Source organism: Cydia splendana, chromosome 7 (assembly GCF_910591565.1).
Source record: "Cydia splendana chromosome 7, ilCydSple1.2, whole genome shotgun sequence".
Taxonomy (NCBI): Eukaryota; Metazoa; Arthropoda; class Insecta; order Lepidoptera; family Tortricidae; genus Cydia; species Cydia splendana.
The window spans coordinates 7157864-7168517 of record NC_085966.1 but is presented as its reverse complement, the minus strand read 5'-3'; positions in this window follow the sequence as shown (position 1 = coordinate 7168517).

Sequence of the window (10654 nt, the reverse complement as noted above, 5' to 3'; positions counted from 1 at the left end):
CTCGGAGATTTTATGTAATTGCAAGCCTTAGGTGCAATATTGAGGAATAAAAACGTTTAAATATAGCTTTAACTCTTACGTAGTTGCATTTTTAAGGTGTCTTTATGAGGATAGATTACAAAGCTAATAAAATCAAAAAATCTGCTGCGTAGTGGTAGCAAAACCTGATATAAATAAATATTTCACAAAATATATGAAACAACCGGTAAAATAAAAGTTATGTTTAGTAAACTTTTTCTGCAGTCGGATGAAAATAAAAGCTTTACAATCATTTTCGACGACCGGTCTGGCCTAGTGGGTAGTGACCCTGCCTATGAAGCCGATGGTCCCGGGTTCGAATCCTGGTAAGGGCATTTATTTGTATGATGATACAGATATTTGTTCCTGAGTCATGGTTGTTTTCTATGTATTTAAGTACCTATTACATATATCGTTGTCTGAGTACCCACAACACAAGCCTTCTTGAGCTTACCGTGGGGCTTAGTCAATTTGTGTAAAAAAAATGTCCTATAATATTTATTTTATTTATTTATTTATTTATTTTCAAAAAGTCCTAAAGCAAAAAAATCATTGGTAAGATTCAAACTAAAGGGGCCCACTGATTATCAGTTCGCCGGACGGTATCGGCCTGTCAGTTAGAACAAAATTTTGACAGTTCCGAACAACTGACAGGCCGATACCGTCCGGCGGACTTTTAATCAGTGGGCCCCTCGTATTCCACCGAAGCTTTAATTGAACCAATCAGTATTAATAGCAACTCTCCCGCTACGATTGTAGGTGCAGTGCGCGATGGCCGAACCATACCCCGAGGGAGTCGATGCAACTCGCATCTCACTACGATATTTTTATATTTTCACTGCATTTCTGTTTCGTTTCGTAAAAGGGCAGTGTTTGCTGGCCGTAAAACAAAAGTAGATACGGTAAAACACGTTGTTTTTGCATGTGTTTTTTTTACTCGTTGCTGAGCATAATGTAACGGCGTTCATTTGACATTCTGAGTGGTCAATTGTGAAAGAATTTGCGGGCGTAATATTTCATACACGACAACTAGTTTATGTCTCACATAGGACACATAGGTTTAACGCAATTTTTTGTAATAAATAACTAGATACTAAAGAGTAGTTTGTTTTTGCTAGAGAATTATACAAACATAGGACTAACTCGTGGCAACTATTAAGTAGTAACCCTTGTTGCCATTTAGGAATATATTTTAAGTTTAAGCCCAAACTTAGTGCTAAATAATTTATCCTATATTTATCCTTAATAATGTACCTATTTTCTATACTTGACAGTTTTAAGCAAACTGATGTGATGGGCGGAATCAATATTTTTAGCTACCAATAGGGTCAAATTATACCTACGGAAGTAATTCAATCTTTCGGTTCGGTAGTCGTGCGTACAAACAACAACCGACAATGGGGTAGGTACATATGCAAGGCTAGGGTAGAGTGTCGTATTTCGGTGGTTTCGGGGTACCTTTCCAAATCTTACACCAGCGTTAATAATATTCTACATATTTAACATGTATTTAATTCCACCAATACAAGTCAAAATGTAACAGATATCCCATTTGACGTCACTGTAGTTGCAATAGTGGAGTAGAATTGAATTTGGCGAGCCCAGGCAAATAAACGCTGTAAAGTGAAGTGTTTCCTATGAAATATATTGGCACGGTTGCACACGGTGCATAAATTGTTACGGAAATATGCTAGTATGATAAACTTTTTATTTGACATATAAAGTCGCAGCAATATGTGTAAGTAGGTACAATCACCACACGGGATTGTTATGCCATTTAGGGTTCTTGCTAAATTGGAAATCTATAGCGGTAGTATTGAACAACCAATTTAGCTAGGGCCCTAAATGGAGCAACAATCACGGAGCGTGATGGTACATGTCTACCATTTATCTCGGGCGGTTAGGAAAGAAGTTGCTTGGTGATTTTCTAGTACCTAGAAGAGAGAGAGTTTTGGTAATGAATTCTTTATAAGGCATAAGTGTGTCGGAAATTATGCAAAATGGAACCCTATCACTTTGAATTAAAGTTCAAAATTAGGTGGGAAATACATTCCCACTACCTTATAAAGGCTTAAAGAGTAGGTATATATATGAAACTTTTATTAACTTAATTTACAAACCTTTCAACCAGTCCATCGTAGTTGACTAGAACAACTTAGTACCAACCACTTGAGTTAAACGTTATGTCTGCAGTATCACAGTTTTAAGTATAGTTTATAAAAACAAATGCTGACATATTACTGAGCTATTTCTATTTAAAAAAAACAACGGGTTGCACTCCGGAAGTGCCGGCAGAAGTGAAAACTCAATGACATTGTAACAGTTTTTCGATCAGGTCACGTGTCCGTCTTACGTCTTACGAATCTTACGGTCACGTGACCTGTCGCGAGTTTAACATTTTTGCCCCATCACAAAAAGTGCACAGCGCCGCTAAAGAAGTTATCACTTTAAAAAATTGTACTTTTACTCCTTTTTCACGTAAGTATTTTAACGAAGTAAATGCAAAATATTTTCTCAAACTGGATTTTTATTTACATAATCAATTACATATAACCATAAGGGCAATAACGAGTAGAGCACTAGAAGAGTTGGATACGAGATACAAAGTCAAACATCCGTGCTGAGGATTAATAACGCCCCATGCAAATCAAGCACTCAATGCTCACTGTATAAACAGCAACACTCCTCTCGGTGGACCTTATTACCAAAGGCATAAGATCCACCGATGTACAGTTAACCGTGTGGGCGATGGTACTATAGGTAAGTTCGACGTTTGCAATTCAAGTTTTCATTAAGTATGAAGATTGAAGCAATTTTATACCAATATTTCAAAATTCGAGAAGAGTTTCAAGCTCTACTCACAGTACACCTATTATGTTAGGTACTTAACTCTTATTTTATTAGTTGTGAAGCGGACCCCAGAGTCATGGGAGCCTAGGGTCCGCTTGACAACTAATCCCCAGAATTGACGTAGGCACTAGATTTTACAAAAGCGACTGCCAAAACTTAGGTATATCTAAACCAAGTCACTTAGTGGTAGCGTCGCAAACAAAAAGGCGTTTTTCATATTACAGAAACAATCAGAATGGTCAGTATCTCTAAAAACAAGACCGATTTCAGAAAACTTTGTAATGACATTTTAGTCTGTAAATGCGGTCAAGAATACACCTTTAAATGCTGTCTGGTATTTCGAGCCCACAGTGCATTATAATGTTAATTAATGTAATGTTGAGTTAATGCAGGTAAGTATGTACCAATTTGACATGCCACAAGTGCCACAACTAAATGTATAAGTTACACAACATCGATATCGGACTCATTTAAATATGCTGACGCTACGTGATTTAAAATGAGATTGATGATCCCAAATTTCGATTACTCGAACTACCCCAGATCCCAATTAGTCCGGTTAAATGGGCTTCGTCTGAACTCGAATGTTATTTAACTACAATTCTCGTTTGGTACAAAAAGAAACGAGGGATATAAATCATTATATTTGTTAATTGACATAATATGTTTTAGTCTAAAGTTAATTTAGAAAATAAATATTAAACATTAAAAACCTAAAGTTGCCTGGGGCATCGTCCCCACGCTTGCTCTGTTGCCTCGCTGGATTGCCAGACTTAGCCGCTGAGCGAAACATCCCGCTCGAAAGTCGCCAGACACCCAAACAAGTTTATTTGAAATTTCTTTAGTCTAAAGTTAAGTACACGCAAATTACTTGTTTGTAACTTTGCAATTATCAATATAAGTAATGTAATGAACTAGGTGCATGTACTATCCTCGAATCACGGTTCAATAACGACGTCCAAACCATGTAAACCGAAGACAATAGTAAATGTTGCTTGAACTGTTGCGGTCCAAATCTACATTAACAATTTCGACAGCACCAACGACCGCGTGTACACCTGGGGACCACCAAAATCACATCTTTTCGTTTCCCTTGACTCTAAGTTTCTCATAAAGCCCGATCCCTTGTCAAATAGAAACTTTACCCGCGTTTCATCGAATCAATTACTGTAATGGGAAAGGAAGCTGTTTATTTCGGTGTTTTCGCAATATATACTTAGGATAAGTTGGTTCATGTGTAAGGTATACCCGGGTACGGGTAAGGCCGGACTATTTTTCGGCGAGTTGGAAGGACGTCACAAAAAATATATTACTAATTTCTCACTATCTTTTACCTCCGAATGTTTATTGAATATATAAAAAAGAAAACAAACTAACATTATTAATTCACTAAAGGTCCCTTAATAAAATAGTTTAGAATTAATGTACACTCAAAGTTGAATTTCATTTTTTACAAGACACCAAACTGAAATATCCTCTTGGACTAAGTTCGGACTAAGTGCTAATTTGAATTCTAAAGCAAGGGTAATAATTGCATACGTAGAAAAAAATCCGGTCTTTTGCATAAAATTTATTTTTTCTGCACTATTTTTTCAAATGTTCGTAACATATGTACGACTGACACGACTGAGCGGTTACTACAAGGTGGCAAGAGGGGCGGGATGAAATGGCGGCACACATAGTATTGCTAATGATGTTAAATAATTACTATTTTGGAAGCAATTGCGATCAAACGATCGTACCCTCCACCCGATCTTACCCGGGTATACCTTATCAAATGGCGGTTACTTTAACTTTAAGATACGACAAAGAGAGTATGATCCTCTCTGTCTATGACTGAAATGAGACAGTCCCTTGACAAACTATATTTCTTGGTAAAATTAGTATTTTAATATTTTATGGGTGAAGTTAGGCACCTACGGTGAAGTTATGGTACGAGGGAGACATTATCCTTTACTAAATATTGCCATTCTGCAAAAAAAAAAATAGTTAAATCACAATATTGCATAAAATTTGCATAAGAAATCCTTTATCTAAATAAAGGTAAGTGTAATAAGTGTAACATATTTTAATGTGATATTTGAAGTGGTTTATATTATTTATACTTTTCGATCCGGCTCGAAGGACCAAAAATGAAGTGGATTATGTATTATGTATGTTGAATTAAACACATATTTCGCACTGGTTCTTTATTTATATAAAATACGTGTTTTTGGTACAAATCTAAATCAAAAAGTCATCTTATTTTTATATGTCATTGTTTAAATGTAGAAAATCAATAAAACTAAATCAAATAAGGTTTTAATACCGAACAATATTTCTACTTAATATTTTAAAGTGAATTATTGAATTAGGATGGCAAAATCTGTGATAATCACATTTATGTATATTCATGATATGTCTTTCCCATCACGGAACAATGGTGTTCCGGACCTTTGGGAGGCGTGAGTGGGGCCGAAGCCAACACGTAGAGGCCCTTTTGACACTTTAATGAAATGTAAGGGGTACACCGAGCGGAGGCTGCCCTTGCCCGTGTCATGGGACGCACGCAGAGGCAGCACCCGCCAGGGTGTAAGGACTATTGAGAGTTGATGGAATCTAAAATGAACTAGGTTATTGGGTGAAAGCGATGGACTAAGAACTGAGCTATGGGGTAAAAAACCGGACGCCTGCCTAATAAAACGGTATGCAATTTTATTTCCGGCAGACGGTGACTCGCCCTCACAAGATGGGCCCCCACAAAAAGCGACATCTAGGATGGCTCAAGGGCAACACCGGTGTGAGCGGCTCAGGGGTGTCGAGAGGTGTGCGCCGCTTTCTACCCAGTGGCTGTTAACAGCCACTGTGCCAACTCGCGTCTTATGCATATTTCACTTCCACCCCTGGAGCTTATAGCTCTAACGACTCCACTCTGGCCGGCCGGCTAAGGCAAGCCAGAGGCAGAGAAGCCTTCTTTCATGATATTATTATTATCATGAAAGAAAGGGACAAAGGACAAAGATTTTTAGAAGCGAAAGCGCAGTTTACTTTAATATGACAGGTCTGTGGCTGAAATACGAAGGTTCTTGTGGTAATTTGTAAAAAGGATAGGTAAAGTACTTACAATATTTATATCCCCCAGGGCGCAATACATAATCCATTTGAAATAGACTCGACAGATTGTTTACGCATCCCTTATGGCTCCCAGAATGACGAATTATAGGCATTTATGAACACAGCTACTTATTTGTTTATTTATTTTTATTTAAGAAACAAACAGTCTTTTATAGTTATATATAACACTGGACTTTTCTTAAAACTAGACTTACAGTTTCCTTAATGAAAATATTTTAACATCATGTTTATTAAGTATTTTCTAGACAGTAAAACAGAGCTATTTGTGCGTGCAAAAACAAAACACAGAAAAAAAAGAAAGTAAAAGAAAAAAAAACTTACTTATACTTATTCTTTATTCTTTTTTGTATTGTATTCTTAAAGTTAACATTATAAACTACATAAAGGTTCTGGCGCTATTTGGTTTCGGATAACCTAACACGGCCTAACACGCTCCTCGCATCGCTCGTCGTCGCACCTTTCTTTCGACTCAGGCAGAATATCGTGAATACTAGTTTTAGTAGTAGAGAAAAGCCATCTTCCCTATTAAAGTTTGGATATTATTTCAATGGCCTCGCCAACGCAAAATTCTGGGAATATATCGCACATTGTAATTTTGACAGAGGTAAATATTATTTTCCTCAGTCTCGCGTTTACCACGAACACTGTAAATAAATACATACATATTACAGGACCTTATTACACAAATTGACTAAACCCCACAGTATTGAAGAAGAAGAACCACAAGAAGGTTTGTGTTGTGGATACTCAGACAATGATATATTTAATATACAAATAAAATTAAATACAGATGTAGTGCATAATTATTTTCCATCATATTTTCACGAAAACGTACGAACGTGTCTTGCTATTTCAGTCAGTCTCTGTACAAAAAGTACTGAGGTTGACTGAAGTAGCATGACAAATACGAACGTTTCCGAGAAAATACTATGGATAACCATTATACACTCAAGACTCAGGAACAAATATCCGTACCTACTTATTATTCAAATAAATGCCCTTACCGGGATTTCAGAACCATCGGCTTCATAGGCTTCACCCACTATACTCTGTATTTTTAGGTATTTAAATAAAAGTAAACAAACAATTTGTACATTTTCGGGTAGTTATAACATTTATTGGTTAACCAACTAAATACAAAAGCGCCAGATCTGTCACTGAACGACCTGTGTTTAACCTACATCATGTAATGTTTTCATCTACCCTCAACTGGCTTAAGGCGCCATTTGAGGATAGATTTTGTTTACTTTTATTCAAATACCATAAGATACAGACTATAGGCCAGAACAGTCGTCAAAGGGATCAAAACGTCGGGATGTCTTTTAAATTATACGCGAGTATAATCCGTTTACATTGCTTTATTTCCTTCATTATTATCAGTTAATTTTCGGTAAATATGAATGTAACTCCGTATACATACATCATTCCATAAATTAAACGCGAATGCAATAGTAATCGGAACACAATACTACGTGTAATATTCAGTGTCTGATCAATCGAAGTCTACCAAAGGGATTATTGAGCTAATTTGCCAGTCAGTAAACGTATGTATCTATAGATTTCTGTGCATCAAATTCATGTTGCGAATTTGAATAGTAGTCACGGCTAAATATAATGGATTTAGCACTAAATAAACAATTAGGAAATATACTCGTATATTTTTTCATATATATGGTACAAAAACAAGTCAAAAAACAATAAATAAAAATAATTTAAAATTACAATTAATTATTAAACTAAATACAAACTATTCTAAAATAAAATAAAACTAAACTAAATCTAAAAAAGGCCCCGGTGGCAAGGTCCCGAAGATGCTGGCTGCGTTACCCCGCTGAACTGCCAGACTGAAGCGTTAAGCGAGGTAACTGCCAGCTCTTGGGTCCCCCGTTGCGTCCCTGAGTCTCTCAGGACCCCACGGGAAATACATTTGTCTACATTAACATTCGGGGTATTTTATAGGAAACTTTTGCATTATGGGGCGGTCACATTGTGATGTGACGTTCCACGGCTAAAGGTACTTTTTGGCGGTCGGCGCTTAAATGCCGCGTAGCAGCGCATTAGTATTGAAACGTACCTAAGCACCGACCGCCATAAGGTACCTTTACCTTTACCCGTGGAACGCCATATTTGGTCTTCACGTCATTGTAAAACTAAAATTAAACAAATCTAAGATTGTATTTAAAATCCCTGAATTAATGATGAAGTTTCTGGTATTGTTTGTTCTTGGCTCAACATTTTTAGGGTTCCGTACCTCAAAAGGAAAAAACGGAACTCTTATAGGATCAGTCCGTCCGTCCGTCCGTCCGTCCGTCTGTCCGTCTGTCCGTCTGTCCGTCTGTCCGTCTGTCCGTCTGTCCGTCTGTCCGTCTGTCCGTCTGTCCGTCTGTCCGTCTGTCCGTCTGTCCGTCTGTCCGTCTGTCCGTCTGTCCGTCTGTCCGTCTGTCCGTCTGTCCGTCTGTCCGTCTGTCCGTCTGTCCGTCTGTCCGTCTGTCCGTCTGTCCGTCTGTCCGTCTGTCCGTCTGTCCGTCTGTCCGTCTGTCCGTCTGTCCGTCTGTCCGTCTGTCCGTCTGTCCGTCTGTCCGTCTGTCCGTCTGTCCGTCTGTCCGTCTGTCCGTCTGTCCGTCTGTCCGTCTGTCCGTCTGTCCGTCTGTCCGTCTGTCCGTCTGTCCGTCTGTCCGTCTGTCCGTCTGTCCGTCTGTCCGTCTGTCCGTCTGTCCGTCTGTCCGTCTGTCCGTCTGTCCGTCAGTCCGTCTGTCTGTCTATGATTACGATTTTAACATCTAAAAAACAACCATGTAGGCATATTCAAAGAACTCCTTTAAAAATCAAATGCACTAGCTTCATTCGAATATATGCGACGGTACAAACACTACATCTTTACAAATCACCGTAGAGGGACGAATATGTGAAGCTCACCCCAGTAGGCTTGTGTTTCAAGAATCGTAAAATATTTCACGGCGTGGCGCGCACTTACTTTGTGCATTGGGAAATAAATTTGCTAGATGAACCAATATGTCTCATGTTATTACAAGATTTTAGAACCTACATACATATGTACTTACATATAATCACGCCTATTTCCCGGATAGGTAGAGACCATGGATTTCCACTTGCTACGATCCTGGCATACCTCTGTCGCTTCCTTAACTCGACCATTTCATTCATTCATTCATTCATTCCATTTCCATTTCCATTTTAGAACCTGCTATGAAATAAAAGCTACTTATACATATATTTTCTTAACGGACGCCTGGCACATTATAGTTGCAACCGAGAAAAGCCGAAATTAAAATGATTTTCGGTAGGTATAGGTAATAATAGGGTTATTATTTCAATAACCGTACCTACAAAGACCGTACATAAAAACATGGTTACCTACCGTACGTAAAGTACTGTAAGTACATAAAAACATGGTTTAAGTACATGTGCCTGAATTAATAATACAACTTGCATGAAAAAATACATAAAAGCGTTGGTGTACGTATACCGTTTTAATTTGACGAGGCAGGATTTTTTACAGGTAGGCAGCAATGAAAAGCGAGACTTATGACAAAGACAAACAATAACATCACTTTCTCTGCTACTTCTACTGAAAGTTCCATAAGAACATTCCGTTCGGCCCTCCCCCTTCTCACCTCTATTTTATTGTTTGACAACCATAGGATCTTCAGATGTCAATACCAAGATGTTTTTAAAGACTACGCCTCTTCTCAATATCTAACTAATAATTTTAATAACTCTTTGATTATAGGTTAAAATGTATTCAATCAATCAAAAGCAAAAACATTTATTTACATACAAGATATATACAGTGGTACTACTAAACGAAATTAATAACTAGCTTTAATCTAAAATAGGCCCTTGAGGCATTGTACCTACAATGATGGCGGCATTTCCTCGCTGCATCGCAATGCTGATACGTTGTGCGAGGAAACCGCCAGCTCTTCGGTCACCAGTTACGTCAATCAGACGCTTCGCGATTTCATCGAACAACTTGTGCGCCCGGGAATGTATTATTATTTATTAGCGAATCATGACATATCCAGGCACTTTACCGTTCCTCACGAAATAGAAGCATAGAACCCCGTTCAGAACGTACGAAGCGCCCAATTGAGCCTGTTACTGCAACTGAATGTCATCATATCCGCGAACAAGTGAAGATTGAGCTGAGAACGGTCCTCTTGTCGTAAACCGCGTGTCTTGTTATATTTTCACGCATATGAACGGGGAATTTACGACAGCCTGGTTTACATGCGTATGCGTAGGTACTCCGTAATATTTTTCTATTTGAAGCGTTTTTTGCGTCAAAATATACCTTACCTGTGATGTGATTGATCTGATTTTACGTCAATCAACTATGAGAGACTATATGAATGCAACTACCTGAGCAAATGTCTTTTGTAACATAAAACCTTTACCAATAACTAAACTATACAGTACTCATGTGTCTATATTGGATCTTGATCTAATGAACGTAAGCTCCATCATTTTAATGCAATTCTATTCTATTGGAAACACTATTACGCTTAAAGCAACCGACACCAGTCATCTGCCTTTAACACACTATCAATATCAATTTAATACATTTCAACAGGCTAGCAGCTTAATTAAATTTATCAAACGTTCCATCCCGGATGAAATAAAGTCGTTCAAAGACACCGGCTGGTCAAAG